The sequence below is a fragment of the Somniosus microcephalus genome, chromosome 10 (assembly GCF_052327205.1).
Source record: "Somniosus microcephalus isolate GS21.2 chromosome 10, FLI_Smic_1.0, whole genome shotgun sequence".
In the NCBI taxonomy this organism is placed as follows: domain Eukaryota; kingdom Metazoa; phylum Chordata; class Chondrichthyes; order Squaliformes; family Somniosidae; genus Somniosus; species Somniosus microcephalus.
The window spans coordinates 182453511-182469938 of record NC_140996.1 but is presented as its reverse complement, the minus strand read 5'-3'; the positions used below and the strand labels follow the sequence as shown (position 1 = coordinate 182469938).

The 16428-nt window shown below is 47.5% G+C and overlaps 1 protein-coding gene across 3 annotated transcripts in view; it reads right to left on the bottom strand.

Annotated features, from left to right (window-relative positions):
• The window catches only part of LOC147111908 (microtubule-associated tumor suppressor candidate 2-like), a 901351-nt gene that overhangs the window by 116416 nt on the left and 768507 nt on the right, over positions 1-16428 (bottom strand). The gene's annotated exons all lie outside the window — the stretch shown is intronic.

Sequence of the window (16428 nt, the reverse complement as noted above, 5' to 3'; positions counted from 1 at the left end):
TCGCTCGCGCCCAAAAGTTACCGCTGGGCGGGGAGCCATTAGCGATCGTCAGATATTCAGTGTTTGCGCCCCAATTCGGAACCGGGCGCTATACCAGGGTGTGCCCGCCTCCGCTTGGGGCGCTGACACTGAATTTCAGGGCTCTTGGCGCCGCTGTGCCAGTCGCTGCGGAGCGGCAGGCTGCGGTACTGCAGGCCTCCTCCTTCTCTTAAGGGGGAGCTGCCTGCAACGGGGAGATCGCTGCTGGAGAGTGCCGGCAAATGAGCCCGGCACCACGGAGAAGTGCCGGGTTCGCGGAAAGCAGCCGGCAATGCCGCGGGGGGGCGGGTGGAGGAGGCCGGGGAAGGCGGTGCGGGCAGGCGGCCACCGAAAAAGCGGCCGGCCGCACCTTCCCCTTTAAAGCGCCCCACTAAGGCTACAGCACGGCCCCGTTTTCTGGTCACTGTTTGCGGCCGCTTCGGAGGAGGCGGCCGCTACTAAATATGGGGATCGGGCCGGTTTCGGGGCGGAACCGGGGCACTGCGCACACCGATGACGTCATCGGTGCCGGCGCAGCGCTAACGGCTACCGCCGCCAATACCGCTGCGCTGAATATCAGCGCAAACTCATTTTTGCCGCAGAAGCCCTCTTTAGGCGGTAACTGGCTGCAAAGCTGGCAGCGCCTTAATGAATTTCTAGGCCCTTATATTTATATACACTACCTTCCCATTATCAGTTCATCAAAAGCACGTCACAGCTAATGGAATAATTTTGAAGTGTAGTCATTGTTGTTATGTAGGCAAATGTGGTAACTGATTTGTGCACAGCAAAGGCACTCAAACAGCAAATGAAAAACATTATCATTTTTGGTTAAGGCGGGAATGCTAGCCATGTCACCAGGATAATTCCCTGATCATCTTAAGTAGTACCATGGGATCTTTCACATTCAGAGGGCCTCAGTTTGAAGTCCTGTCTGAAAGACAACACCTCTGACAATGCAGCATTCACTTAGTACTGCACTAAAGGGTCAGCCTAGGTGACGTGCTCAAATCCTGGAGTGGGGCTTTGATCCCACCACCTTCTGCCTTAAAAATGAACATACCATCACTGAGCCATGGTGACCCGATCTTCTTGTTATACATGTTGTAGAACTGCATGTAATGACTAGCTTTGGAACGAATGACACACAAATCTCCTAATTAGGTCCAAGTCCTAATCATTTGGTTTTCCTTCATAAAAATGCTGGAGTTTTCAGTTTAGTGAAATCTCAATAAAATGTCTTACCAGATGATAGAATCATAGAAATATTATAGGCATGAAGGAGACCATTTGACCCATCATGCCTGTGCTACGCATTGATTAGTAAAAAAAGTGCTGGAGAAATTAATGGGACTGAAAGCCGATAAATCCCCAGGGCCTGATAATCTGCATCCCAGAGTACTAAAAGAGGTAGCCATGGAAATAGTGGATGCATTGGTTGTCATCTTCCAAAATTCTATAGATTATGGAACAGTTCCTACAGATTGGAGGGTGGCAAATGTAACCCCACTATTTAAAAAAGGAGGGAAAGAGAAAACAGGGAACTACCATCAGCAGTAGGGAAAATGCTAGAGTCTATTATAAAGGATGTGATAACAGGACACTTAGAAAATATCAACGGGATTAGACAAAGTCAACATGGATTTATGAAAGGGAAATCGTGTTTGACAAACCTACTGGAGTTTTTTGAGGATGTAACTAGTAGAATAGATAATGGAGAACCAGTGGATGTGGTGTATTTGGATTTTCAGAAGGCCTTTGATAAAGTCCCACATAAGAGGTTAGTGTGCAAAATTAAAGCACATGGGATTGGGGGTAATATACTGGCATGAATTGAAAATTGGTTAACAGACAGGAAACAGAGAGTAAGAATAAATGGGTCTTTTTGGGGGTAATATACTGGCATGAATTGAAAATTGGTTAACAGACAAGAAACAGAGAGTAAGAATAAATGGGTCTTTTTCAGGCTGACAGGCGGTGACTAGTGGGGTACCGCAGGGATCAGTGCTTGGGCCCCAGCTATTCACAATATATATCAATGATTTGGATGAGGGAACCAAATGTAATATTTCCAAGTTTGCTGATGACACAAAACTAGGAGGGATTGTGAGTTGTGAGGAGGATGCAAAGAGGCTACAAGGCGATTTAGACAAGTTGAGTGGGTGGGCAAATACATGGCAGATGCAGTATAACGTGGATAAATGTGAAGTTATCAACTTCAGTAGGAAAAACAGAAAGGCAGAGTATTATTTAAATTGTGATAGATTGGGAAATGTTAATGTACAAAGGGACCTGGGTGTCCTTGTACACCAGTCACTGAAAGCAAACATGCAGGTGCAGCAAGCAGTTAGGAAGGCAAATGGTATGTTGGCCTCCATTGCAAGAGGATTTGATTACAGGAGCAAGGATGTCTTACTACAGTTATACAGGGCCTTGGTGAGACCACACCTGGAGTACTGTGTGCAGTTTTGGTCTCCTTACCTAAGAAAGGATATACTTGCCATAGAGGGAGTGCAGCGAAGGTTCACCTGACTGATTCCTGGGATGGCAGGACTGTCGTATGAGGAGAGATTGGGTCGACTAGGCCTGTATTCACTAGAGTTTAGAAGAATGAGAGGGGATCTCATTGAAATGTATAAAATTCTGACAGGGCTAGACAGACTGGATGCAGGGAGGATTTTTCCCCTGGCTGGGGGGCCTAGACCGAGGGGTCACTGTCTCAGGATACGGGGTAGGACATTTAGGACTGCGATGAGGAGAAATTTCTTCACTCAGAGGGTGGTGAACCTGTGGAATTCTCTACCACAGAAGACTGTGGAGGTCAAGTCACTGAATATATTTAAGAAGGAGATAGATAGATTTCTAGACACAAAAGGCATCAAGAGGTATGGGGAGAGAGCGGGAATATTATATTGAGATAGAGGATCAGCCATGATTATATTGAATGGCAGAGCAGGCTCGAAGGGCCGAATGGCCTACTCCTGCTCCTATTTTTCTATGTTTCTATGTTTAACTAAACTAGTCAAAAATCTAGCCCTAATTATGGTGCAAGTATTTCACAAAGATTATGGTGTTACCATGGTTTTACTCTGGTGAAACTGACAGGCCTTTCATTGCAGTCCTTGGTGAAATTCCTGTTCAGAATGTGCTGCCTCGTGTGCTACTGAGCCATACAAACCAGGAAAGTCCCAGGTTTAATTCCCCACTCTGTGTTGAGCTATCAGGTCTCATTCTGGTTCACCATGGTGCCCTTGGGCTAGGGAAGCAAAACTCAGCTAGGGTTCCTACTCCTGAGCACTATCTGTAAAGTCTGTGGGTTGTATAGCGAAGTAATACACAGACTACAAGAGTAACTTAAACAGGACTTTACTATTCGAAGGTCAGGGCGAATCTGCCCAATAAATTCTGCCACAGCACTTATATACCGGTGTGGTCACCGTCGGTATTACAGTATACAGCAGCCAGGATAAAGTAGTGCCACACCTAAAATAGTTCTCTTAAAGGTAGAACAGTTACATACACTACAATCCTCCCTTTTTAGCTTACAACATACTTATTCCCCATTAAACATAACCTCCTAACATATATCCAACTTTATGTTAAAACAGTTCACAGATGTAATCTCTGCGGAAACAGTTCACAGATTCAGTCTCTGCGGGAAACAGTTCATAGATTTAGTCTCTGCGGGAAACAGTTCACAGATTCAATCTCGGTGGATGCGCCTTCCGTGCTTCTTGACTCGGTCCTGACAACGCCTCAGTGGTGCAGCAGTTCCCCGTGGTGTAGTCGGTTCACGTTGCTGGAGTGACTCATCCAATAGTCCTTCACTGGACTTAACAGCTTGAACTTCCGTCCTTCTGAACCAGCATTGTTGGCTTGTAAAACTTGAGTACCTTGGGAAGTTTTCTACTTCCAAACTGATTTGGCTCCGTTCGCAGGGACCCCGTGCGTGATCTAATAGTGATGATGATGGTCCAGATGATCATCATCTTCTGCTTCGTCTTTTCCTTTTCTGTGGTTCAGATGGTTATCATCTTCTGCTTCGTCTTTTCCTTTTCTGCTTCTTGGAGACTCTCGGGGCTCCATTGTCAGCTGCCAGCTGCCTGCACAGTTCCTCCCGTAGTAGCGCCACCATCTCCCGATGTTCCTTAGACTTTTTGTGATTCATCAAGGTTTCTGCACTTTGGGAGTTTTCATCACAAGCTGGGCAGAACAGGTCCTCGTAATATTCGGTGTCGCTCAACAGGTCATGGTAATATTCGGTGTCGTCCTGAGCTAAGCCAGCGGGAGGGTCTTCTATTTCCTCCTTGCCCAGCTGAACGTTAGCCGACTTTTGTTCTAAATCCCGACATCTGTCCTGAAGAGACTTCATCATGCGTTCAGCTTCATCCCGCTTTTTCTGGGCTTCCTGCAAGTCTTTTACTAATGACCTCATTTGTGATTTCAATACTTCAACTTCATTTGGAGATTGATTGATCGGACCATTCAATCCCTCTACTGAAGTAGCTGTTTCAGCATTCTGTTGTTCTGCATTGACGTGAGGCAGCGTACTTTCGGCATCCAAGAGCGGCTCTGCTGCAGTCTTCTCAGTCTGTGTTGCCACCTCAGCTATTTCAATAACCTTTGAGAGTTCCGAACCCCTTTTCTTTGAAGATTGAGGCTCGTGTTCAAGTTTTTCCCATTTCAGGGTCTTGTCCCTCAGCATATGAAGAAGTTGGCTGACTGTTAACTCTTCTGCCATCATCCGTTTCCCATTAGCTGCAGGGCTGTTTATAAACTTGCCCTGGGGCTCCTTTGCTGTTTCTACTTTGCCATCATCCGCAGCCTCCACCATTCGAATTTCCACAAATGAATCGTCCGGTGATGCTGCACCCAACTTCAGTAGGAGCTCGGAAGTCATGTCGACCAAATCAGCCTTTTCTGCCTGCAACCTGCTAACAAGCGCCTTCAGTTGCTGCACATCTTGTTCCACCAGATTAGAGCACGCACCTTCAGAAACCGAATCAGCTTTGATTCGTTTGGCCTCCTCTCGCAGACGGTTTGTGTGCTCCTGCTCCCTTTTCTCCCTCAGCTGCTTCTGTTGTCTTTCCAGATTCTCCCATTCGGTGTCATAGAACTTTTTCATTGCTTTCAGCTCTTGTTCGAGACGGCAACTCAATTGCTCTAATTGCTGTCGTAATTTGAAATAAGTTTGAGTTCGAGCTCGGTGTTCCTCAGTAATGTATATGTCTGTAAACTGAACAGACTCAGAATTCTCTGTCAAACTATGTTGTTGTTGTTCAGTGGAGTTCTGTTCTGAAACTTTGTTCTCCTCTGGAGCATAAGCCTTTATGCACGCCTTCGTTTTTCCAACCTTAGTCAGCAAGTCCATTTTAGCCTTGTCTTTCATACTTGGGCTGGACTTATCGTCATCCGTTTCAGAGTCTGAGCTGATTGTCCGCACTGAGTCCTCACTCGTTATTGCTTTTAGGTAGTGCCATTCCATGTCTATTTTCTTGATCCACTCCCGTCCTAGAAGTGGTGGTCCTCCCTCAGGTAGTACATATAAGTCCATTCCTGGGTGTTCTTTGCCCCTGTCTCTCACCTTGACTCTTATCTTTCCCATGGGGTATACTTTATGCCCCATGTATGTCTGCAATACGAACTTGGTATCTCTCAAGGGTATATGTGAGAATAGCCGGTTGTAATCCCTTCGATTTATGACAGATAGGGCTGATCCAGTGTCCAACTCCATTTTTACTTGGACTCCGGCTATTTTTAGCATGACCCAGATAGTTTGTAGGTCAGCTTCCTTACTCACATTGTGAATTCTCAGACTACCCAGTTCCTGGCTGTTTGGGTCTGAATCCGAATTCGGTTCATCTGAACTCTTCTCAGCCACCTTGTGTACTTTGTTGTACTTTTCCTGTGATGGTTTTCTTTGGTTGTTGGTCTTCTTCCCTGACCGGCATACTTTAGCTATGTGACCCAGTTTGCCACATTTTCTACATTCCTGGTTTTTAAACCAGCATTGGTTCTGATCGTGTGTTGTCTTCCCACAACGATAACATTTCGTTGTACCCGAAGTAATTTGATCCACACTGAGTACCGCTGCCTTTAGCTGCATTTCCGCAGTTCCTTTCGCTGCGGCTTCGTGTGATGCTGCAATAAGAACAGCCCTCTCAAGTGTAAGGTCATTCTCTTCGAGCAGTCGCTTTTGCGTTCCTTCCTTCGACAACCCGCACACGAACTTGTCTCGCAATGCCTCTGTCAGATTTCCTCCAAACTGGCAGTATTTCGCTAATCTACGCAGTTCGACCAAGTATTCCGTGTTGCTTTCCTCTTTCCGTTGCGTTCTCGCATAAAATTTGAATCATTCCGCCAACATCAGCGGTGTGGGGTTCAAGTGATCCTTCAGAACAGCAACAATATTATCGAAAGTCTGATCCGCCGGTTTAGCTGGTGATAGAAGATGCTTCAATAACCCGTATGTCTTCGCGCCCATCGAGTTTAGCAAGGTTATAGCTTTATCATCATCTTCTATTTTATTGGCCTCACAATATATCTCGATACATTCTACGTACGTGGCCCAATCTTCCACCTCGGCATCGAAGTTGTTGATGTTACCATGCTTAGGCATCTTCACTATCTCCCACTATCTTTCTGCGAAACAACAGGATTTCTCTTTAACTTTTTAACTTTTTCTTTTTATTTTCCAAAAATGGTGGTTTCCCGCGCTTGTCTTCTTCCCCGCCTACTGGCAAAATGGCGGTTTCCCGCGCTTGTCTTCTTCCCCCCTACTGGCAAAATGGCGGTTTCCCGCTCCTGACTTCTTCCTCTGGTGGGAGGGGTAAGCTTTGCCCTCGGGCGACGACCGCTGGTTTACGGGGTTTGTAGCCTGTGCGCCGGCTTCAGTTTATTCTGAAGCGCACGCTAGAAAAGCCGATCGCGTTCCTTGTTCCCCCCCCCTTCTTCTTTTCGGCAGGGGCAACCGGCGCTGGGGACAACCAGTTGGCGTCGGACAGATCCAGCTCCTGGTCCTTCACGGCAGCTGCTGCAAGCCGCTGGCCGGAACCTCGCTCGGTCTCTCTCTCGGGCTCTGTCTCTCCCGCTCGCGCGGCTCTCGCTCGCTCTCTCTCGGGTTCTGTCTCTCTCGCTCGCTCTCTCTCGGGCTCTGTCTCTCCCGCTCGCTCGGCTCTCGCTCGCTCTCTCTCGGGCTCTGTCTCTCCCGCTCGCGCGGCTCTCCCTCAGCGGCTTTAAACGCCTCTCCCAGACCTCCCGCAGTCCGGTCCTTTCCTCCCCGGCTGCGGCTGATTCTTCGTGGGTTGTTTAGTTATTTATTTATTTATTGCCTCCGCGCCTTATGATCCCGGTCGCAGCGCCTCGCGGCCTCGGTAGGTGCCCGGCCTTTTTCGCTCCAATCGCGCCTCCCAGCCCTCTCGCAGTCCGGTGCTTTCCTCCCCGGCTGCGGCTGAGTTCTCCGTGGCTTATTTATGTTTATATCTTCCCGCGCCTTACGATCCTGGTCGCAGCGCCTCGTGGTCGCGGTATTTGTCCGGCCTTTTTCGCCGTCGCGGTCTAGTCGTCTCACGACGCTCCCCAGCCCGCTTGTACCGCGGCTTCTGCTCCACGCTGCCCCAGTCTCAGCGCCTCTGGCCCCGACTTCTGTCCGGCTCCTTTCCCCCTCGACCGTGGTCGAGTGCACCGCCCTTATCCTCCGTTTATTTGTTTCTATTTTCCCTTTACTCACAGTCACCGTGGCCGACTTGCTTCTCGTGTTGATCAGCTCACTCACCACCGTGGCAGAAGGGACAATCCGTGCCTGTTGCTGATGGAAGACTTCGTGTTTGAAATCTTCCTCCTTTCTTGGTCTGCAGACTCGAGTTTTCTCTCAGCAAAACGACGAGGGCGGGTGCCTCTTCTCGACGCTCGTTTACTTCTTCAGAAGTATTGTTGCCGCAGGGTAAGATCGAACTCGTCGCCACTGTAAAGTCTGTGGGTTGTATAGCGAAGTAATACACAGACTACAAGAGTAACTTAAACAGGACTTTACTATTCGAAGGTCAGGGCGAATCTGCCCAATAAATTCTGCCACAGCACTTATATACCGGTGTGGTCACCGTCGGTATTACAGTATACAGCAGCCAGGATAAAGTAGTGCCACACCTAAAATAGTTCTCTTAAAGGTGGACGGTTACATACAATAGTTCTCTTAAAGGTAGAACAGTTACATACACTACACTATCCACTGACCCCTGCGAGGAAGTACAAGTGTGGATGTCAGGTGAGGGCATAAGTGATGCTACAGTACTATGTAGGCTCAGATATTGAGAATGGTCACTTGGGTAAGGTACTGGAGCTGACACCTATGGAACTGTACCTTAGCACAGGAACAGGTGTAGGCCATTCAGCCCCTCGAGCCTGTTCTGCCATTCAATTAGATTATGGCTGATCTATATCTTAATTCCATCGACCTGCCTTGGTTCCATAACCCTTAATACCCATGCCTAACATAAATAGCATGAGTCAACTACTGCATGACAGAAAATGGAGGAGGAAACAAAGCTTCTGCTCAGGTGTGCAAATTCATCCTTGGTAAAGATGTTGCTCTATCCTGGGATAATATTGCTGTGAGAATACACCAGTAATGTGGAAACAAGAACAATCTGATGTTGCACACTGTAGCTTTGTCCCTTTCACTTTGAATCCAACTGTGGAAGAACAAGAGACAGGTACAGCATCTTTAATAGAGGCTGCAAATATATGGCTGAGTGATTGAAGAAATTCTGGCATGGTACAAAACTGACAAATCTCATTCAGGATTAAGCATTAATCTTAAGATTTGCAGCTGACAATGCAGCACATGTCTCTTTACTGCTCTAGGGAGAAATCTGTTCATATTAATGAAATCATGTTACAAGATCTCTGCCTCACAAAACTGAAACTACCTGAGCAGTTTCAACTATTGGTGGCCTAATTTAGCAAAACTATCCTTGTTTTGACTAAGAATACTTTTTTTCCTGATTAGACGACATTAACCATTACCTGACTGAAATGGAAATAAGTATTTTTTATGTGGGTAATACAAACATGTTTCCCTTTTCCAGCTGATTGTGTTTCTTTACCACTCCTTTCCTACAGGCCATGGTTCATTATGGGTACGGCCCTTCTAAGTTCATTATCTTGCCTATGTTTTCAGTCTTCTTGTGCGGGACACTCAAAGTATCAACAGGGTATGTAACTGAAGGGGGAATCACAGCTGAGCCTGATCTTGTACTCAACCGAACAGCCACGCACACAAACACACAAAGGCTAATGGATAGTCAATTTTTCCTCTTCCTAACTGCTGAGACCAATTGTTCCATCTGAGATCATCCAGCATAGACCAAGGATTGAACCTACATGGCTCAGGAATGCACTATGCAATACCTTTTCACTCTGAATTATCTGGGGTAGGAAAGGGAAGCATAATGGCCTGTTTCTCAAAGTAATGAAAAGATCTGTCAGGCGACTAGATAGTGATTAAGTTGCAGCTAAAGTGTACAATATGACTTTATGTAGAAGCTGGTAGAGAACAAAGTGAAGATGGAGTAGGTAGTAGAGAAGGGGATTTAAATGGAAAGGAGGAAGAAGACAAAAGTTCATTCCACCATGTTGACACTGGATACCTGGCTGGTTCATTCAAAGTTCTCTTAAGTGATGTGTTCTTTCATATCCTTTTTACAGTAAGGTCCCATTTACCTCTCAGGTGTGCAGGCTACCACAGCACTGCTAAATATTTATTGCAATGCATAAAGTCTGCTGGGCAACCTTTTGCATAATTCAGATTTTCACTAAACCCAGCACCACCACACACCAACCTAAAACAAGCATGTTGGTTACAGTGGTTAAAGTCTGAAAGCTTGGTTTTCAGTCATTTTACATTTTAAAATATAATAAACAACACTAATGCATTTACTCTTAGTAAAACTTATAGGCCTAGAAATTGGATAAGGCCCATGGAAAACATAGAAACACAGAAGATAGGAGCAGGAGTAGGCCATTCGGCCTCTTGAGCCTGCTCTGCCATTCAATGAGATCATGCCTGATCATCCAAATTCAGTACCCGGTCCCTGCTTTCTCCCCATACCCCTTGATCCCTTTAGCCTTAAGAAATATATCCAACTCCTTCTTGAATATATTTAATGAATTGGCCTCTACTGCCTTCTGTGGTAGAGAATTCCACAGGTTCACCACTCTCTGGGTGAAGAAATTCCTCCTCATTTCGCCCGAAAACAGGCGCGGGGATTGTGATGTGCAAACAACCCGTGCCCGTTTCTTTCGATACAGGCAGCATGCAAACTTCGTGCTGCCTGGTAATTTACATGATTGTAGCATTCAGCCCAATGCTGAATGCGCTGCTGAGTGGCTGAATGCTCAGCAGGGAGCCCAAGTTCGTGTGAGGCTAGCACTAATTAAAGCCAGCCTGCAGTTCTTAAAGCCAGCCTGCGCCTCTTAAAGGGGAGGTGCAGTTTGATGACAGCACGGTGCTGGAAGTCTTTCTGGAAGTGAGCTTGACCTGGAAAGAAACAGGAATGGCACAACATGCCAGTTAGCGGGCTCCAAGGTTTTCCAACACAGCAGTGGAGGCCTTAGGGCATGAGGTGGACAGGAGGAGAGAGGTCCTGTATCTGCAGGAGGCCCTCCAGACAGACACTGCAAAGGCAGTGGGAGCAGATTGCCATGGAGGAAAATTACAGCAGTGTTGCCCTGAGAACCTGGATGCAGTGCTGAAAGAAGTTCAATGACCTCACATGAGTGGTCAAGGTCAGTGAATTCATCTTCAAATGTCATATCCTACCAACTGCACCACTAGCCTCACACACTGCTCAAATCACTACACCCACCAACAATCTCTCTCAATCACGACTCATACCTCATATTCATATGTTCTACCTCAGCCTCACACACTTACCACTGCTGCAAGCCTCACACCCACATCTCACAGTTAGCACACACTGCCAGCTATTCAATCATAACAGCCACATCAACCAAACATATTGCACCGCACTCAGTAGCACATTACTCTCTCTCTTGCAGGAGAAGATGGCACACAACCACAGGCAGCAGCAGCTAACTGGAGCAGGACAGGCACACCAGCATATCCTAACCCCAATGGAGGAGATGGTGCTTGACATTATTGGAGCGACCATGACTGAAGCCATGGCCAGCGACGGGGCTGAAACCACTGAAGATGACGGTATGCTCATAACTAATCCTTCTCACATCCTACTTCCCCCTCATCCCACAATCTATTCTGATTTATAAGCTGCACATGGTGTAAGCATGCACCCCTTCCCCTCACCACAACCCTACCCTTGTGCCTTTTTCCTTTCAGACACCCAAGAACTCCAACATGCAGTGGTGGAAGATGAAGAAGACACCGATGAAGACGAAACACCATCACTCGATCTCATACTCGCAGCCACCAGCTCAGATACTGGCAATGCGCATACTTTAGAGGGTAGCATAGAGGCGGGATCTGCACGTGCTGAGTCACCGGGCACAACTGGGCTGCAGCCAGGGCAGGGGGAAAGGGTAGCGCAGGTGCCAGCTCCCTGGATGGCGAGGTCGCACATGAGTTCTGACCGCGATGGGGCGGCCTACAGAAGAATGCTGATGGGTACGCAGAATTAAATGCTTGGTGCATTGGCAGGCCTGCCAGAAAGTTTGAATGCAATGTCAAGGAGCATGGCGGAGTCCAGCAAAAACCTTGCACAGGGCTTTGCGCAGAGCTTGGAGCCCATCCTTTCCAGTGTGCAAGTGGTGGGCAGATCCATTAATGCACTTGTGGACCCAACCATCATGCAGTGTCTGATGGCTGATGTCTCAGCTTGCATTGCAACAACAACAACAACTTGTATTTATATAGCACCTTTAACGTAGTAAAATGTCCCACGGCGTTTCACAGGAGTATTATAAAACAAAAAAAATTTGACACCGAGCCACTTAAGGAGAAATTAGGGCAGGTGACCAAAAACTTGGTCAAAGAGGTAAGTTTTAAGGAGCATCTTAAAGGAGGAAAGCGAGGTAGAGAGACGGAGAGGTTTAGGCAGGGAATCCCAGTGCTTAAGGCCTAGGCAACAGAAGGCACAGCCACCAATGGTTGAGCGATTATAATCAGGGATGCTCAAGTGGACAGAATTAGAGGAGTGCAGATATCTCGGGGGGGGTTGTGGGGCTGGAGGAGATTACAGAGATAGGGAGGGACGAGGCCATGGAGGGATTTGAAAACAAGGATGAGAATTTTGAAATCGAGACGTTGCTTAACCGGGAGTCAATGTAGGTCAGCGAGCACAGGGGTAATGAGTGAACGGGACTTGATGCGAGTTAGGACACGTGCAGCCGAGTTTTGGATGACATCAAGTTTACGTAGGGTAGAATGTGGGAGGCCAGCCAGGAGTGCGTTGGAATAGTCAAGTCTAGAGGTAACAAAGGCATAGATGAGGGTTTCAGCAGTGGATGAGCTGAGGCAAGGGCAGAGACGGGCGATGTTGCGGAGGTGGAAATAGGCGGTCTTTGTTATGCTGCGGATATGTGGTCGGAAGCTCATTTCAGGGTCAAATATACACCAAGATTGCGAATGGTGTAGTTCAGCCTCAGACAGATGTTAGGGAGAGGGATGGAGTCAGTGGCTAGGGAACGGAGTTTGTGGCAGGGACCGTAAACAATGGCTTTGGTCTTCCCAATATTTAATTGGAGAAAATTTCTGATCATCCAGAACTGTGTGTCGGACAAGCAGTGTACCAATTTAGAGACCGTGGAGGGGTCAAGAGAAGTGGTGGTGAGGCAGAGCTGGGTGTCGCCAGCATACATGTGGAAACTGACGCCGTGTTTTCTGATTACGTCGCCAAGGGGCAGCATGTAGATGAGAAATAGGAGGGGGCCAAGGCTAGATCCTTGGGGGACACCAGAGGTAATGATGCGGGAGCGGGAAGAGAAGCCATTGCAGGTGATTTTCTCACTATGATTAGATAGATAAGAATGGAACCAGGCGAGTGCAGTCCCAACTAGCTGGACAAGCAGCACAAGCAGAAGCCACCCAACGTCTGAATGATGCAGTGGAAGCTCAGACTGAAGTCTTGCAAGGTCAGCTTGTTGCCATGCAAGCACAGACTGCTGCCCTCATGGCTGCGGTTACCTGTGTTGAAAGGGGCTTGCAAGGAATCACAGCAGTCCAGCATCGGTCCTGCAATAGATTACTAGGATTGCTGAGGCACCTGCAGTCCTCTCTCAGGATGATAGTATTCGTCCTCCCACCACTGCCACTCCGCCAGATCCCTTACTGTTGGCTGTCAGCTAGCCAGCCCAGTCTGCTGCCACCCATACCGGACCATCTAGGCTCAAAGCTGCTTGAAGTCATCCTGTAAGGCCACCTGCAGTCTTCCCCACTGAAAGTCAGCAGCCTACCACCAGCCATGCTGCAGCCACTGGGGTAGCACTGCACAGGAGAACTAGGACAGGCAAAGGCACATGAAAGACAGGCATTAAGGGTGAAGAGATCGTAAAGTCTCTGAAGAATGGACTCAGTCAGGAATATTTTGTGGACTTTATGGGATTTTTCTGAGGGTATTTTTCCTGTTATGGGATCGCCCTGTGCAGATACGTGAAAGACTGGTTTTGTTAAAACTCCAAAGAACGCATGGCAGTTGGCTGTGACAAAAGGACTGTCAGTCATCCAGTATGTATGGGTTCACCTGACAGTCCTGGAAAAAGGAAGGGGGCCATTGAACTTGATTAGAAAAACCACTCTAATATGCAAAGCACTTCTCACCTCCATCTCAGAAGAGAAGCAGAACAATGAACCCACTGGCCTCAGCCAGCCAAAAGGGAGCCAGTTTTTTTCCCCAACACAAAGACCGAAAAATATGTCCCAGACTTAGGGCCATTAATCTAATACGCATGGGTCCGAGGATGACTCACCGGAGTGCTCAGAAGCAAATGGATTTTAAAGATTGGCGGGAAAAGATAGGGGCTACTATAAAGATAGACTCTTTTCCACCACTCTCTCTCTCTCTCTCGCTCCCTGCTCCTACAAGATCAAACAAGAAGTACCAGAGAAGCCGACGAGCAGAGCGATCGAAACCGACTGCATGTGGGGGTAAGCATAGTCTCTCAGAAGTGAAGCTTTTGGGCTATTCCAAGGGTGGGAGCTTCATTTGGTTCAGCCAGGCGAAGGGGTTTATGCGACTGGGTAATTCGATGGTAGGGGTGGAATTAGAGTCCACCATAGCAACAAGGGAATTACTGCTTGTTATAGTCTCCAGTTTTGTACTGTATGTATGTTGATTGTAATCTGGATTTTATTCTCCACAAGGATAGTGATTTTGTTTAGTAGTGCATGTTTTAGCCAGTGTATGTTAGACCAAATAAATACAAGTTTGATTTTTCACCGAAGCATTCCTGTCTGTGACTTATTTCATTTACACTCTGAATAATAATTCCCGGGTATAGAACTTTCGTAAGGCGGGGGCGATTCGAACCGTCCGTCCAGCAATTGGGCTAGGATCAAAAACCGCTTACAGGGAATGCACAAGGGTGATTAGTTGACTTTGGTATGTAATGGTTGGATTGATGTATAAAGTTGGTTTGGAATGTTTGTTTTGTGGTGGTTTTTATTGTATTATCGTGGCCAAGAGGACACTGTGAATGGGGAATTGGAGTTGCGTTCACTGGTACCACAGTTGGATCAGTTGATCACAGGCACCCCGGCCAGAAAGGGCCTGTCTGGGTTGCCTCCTCCTCTTCGCTGTATACCTGGTGGCAAGGGCTGTGCCCTCATGATGGCGAGGTTGTGCAGCATGCAGCAGAGCACAACGAATCTTGAGACTCACTCTGGCAAGTACTGCAGGGCTCCTTCAGAGTGGTCCAGGCAGCAAAAGCATTGTTTAAGGACCCCAGTGGTCTGCTCGATCACATTCCATGCGGCAGCATGACTTTTGTTATATGCCTGCTGCCCACGTGTGCTTGGGTTGTGCAACGGAGTCATGAGCCAGGTGGTCAGCAGATAGCCCTTGTCGCCCAGTAGCCATCGTCTAGTTTGTCATGGAGGCTCAAATGCAGATAGTACAGCAGACTGTCGTAGAATGAGGGCATTATGGCTGCTGCCAGGATACCGAGCATTGATTTGCATGATGCGCTGAGTATGGTCGCACACCAGCTGGATATTGAGGGAGTAGAATTGCTTTCAGTTGCGGTGCATCTGAGTTCACATGTGGTGTCCGGAAAGCAACATGTGTGCAGTAAATGACACCATGCGCCATGGATGGGGAAGCCTGCTATCCTGGCGAAGCCACGTGTTCGCTCCGCCTGCTTCTCTCTGGCAAGAGAGAATAAAATGTATATACCTCTCTTTGGAGACTCAGTGACCTCCCTTATGCAATGGTGAATGGCGAACTGTGAGATGTTGCAAATGTCGCCTGCTCCAGCCTGGAAGTATGATAGGGAGAATGAGCAGAGGCGACACAGAGGAGGACAAGCTGCTTGAAGAGGGAGGAAGGGGAGAAGGGTTCGTAGCAGGAGGCTATATCTGCCCAGGATCTTCAGGAAGCACTTCTCCTACCTCAACCTTAGCGAGGAACATTGCATGCAACATCTCCGCTTCACTAAAGAGATGTTCACTGAAATCTGCCAACTGTTGCACAAAATTCATGTTAATGCTCACCTTCACAGCAACTGGCAATGCCATCCTTGCCCTGCTCTGAGGCTGCAGGTCTGTCTGCAACAGGTGGCAGATTTCAGTGAGCATCTCTTTAATGAAGCAGGCCAAGGGGGCAACAAGCTACAGCACCCATGTCTGGGAGCAACTGGTCCGAGCAGAAGCCTTGAAGTAATCTGCCACACCACTCCCTTGAGACTTCAGCAACTTCAAATAAGATACCAAACCAAGAAACACCTCTACAGACTCACCAAGAGCCAACATAAATTAATCAGTAACTAACCTGAAAGCAGGTGATGATCCCTTTAAGTAGCACTGGTGTGGGGTCTTTCCTGCTGCTGAATGCATGTTCAGCTGTGCGTGTTTAAGAGAAAGCGTTAGCTCCAGTGTTGAGGTCAAAAATGGCAACGCTGTCATCAAATCAATGCTGCGCAATGATTGATGCACAATCTGCGTACTCTGCATACTTCCGGTGCACACTCCCTACGCCGACGCAAACGACCTCACCAAAATGGCGTCAGGCGCAGCCCGCACCAGAAGTGTGCGTGCGCAGCACAGACGCCATTTTGGACACAAAACTGCACCCATAGCACCGATAAATAGGGCGCTACGGAGCCAAATTTCTAGGCCTTATTCGATAACTTTTTCCCCCTAATTTTCAATTTATTTTCAGCTATTTAGATTCTTTTTAAAAAAAACAATTTTCTTTCTTTTTTTGAAGTTCTAACCCTTAG